This window comes from Apteryx rowi, unplaced genomic scaffold (assembly GCF_003343035.1).
Source record: "Apteryx rowi isolate R43461 unplaced genomic scaffold, aptRow1 scaffold_228, whole genome shotgun sequence".
Lineage (NCBI taxonomy): Eukaryota > Metazoa > Chordata > Aves > Apterygiformes > Apterygidae > Apteryx > Apteryx rowi.
In genome coordinates this window covers 17,269-17,496 of record NW_020448619.1, presented here as the reverse complement: position 1 = coordinate 17,496, position 228 = coordinate 17,269, and positions in this window count along the sequence as shown.

Here is a 228-nt window from a genome sequence, read left to right as displayed (position 1 = left end):
GGCGCGCGGGGCCTCTCGTGGGGCCGCCGGCGCTAGCGCCATGTCGGGCCGCGCAGGCCCGGAGGGCGTCTCGGCCGCTTCCCCGCTGACCCGGCTTTCCCGAGAAATCTGAAGCGGGGCGAGATTTACGTAGTTTATCGCTAACGGCCGTTATTTACAGTCACTGAAATTGCGTGGTGACAGGAGTCTCCAAGGTCACAATAGGAACCGGCCGTACTGTATCCTTCT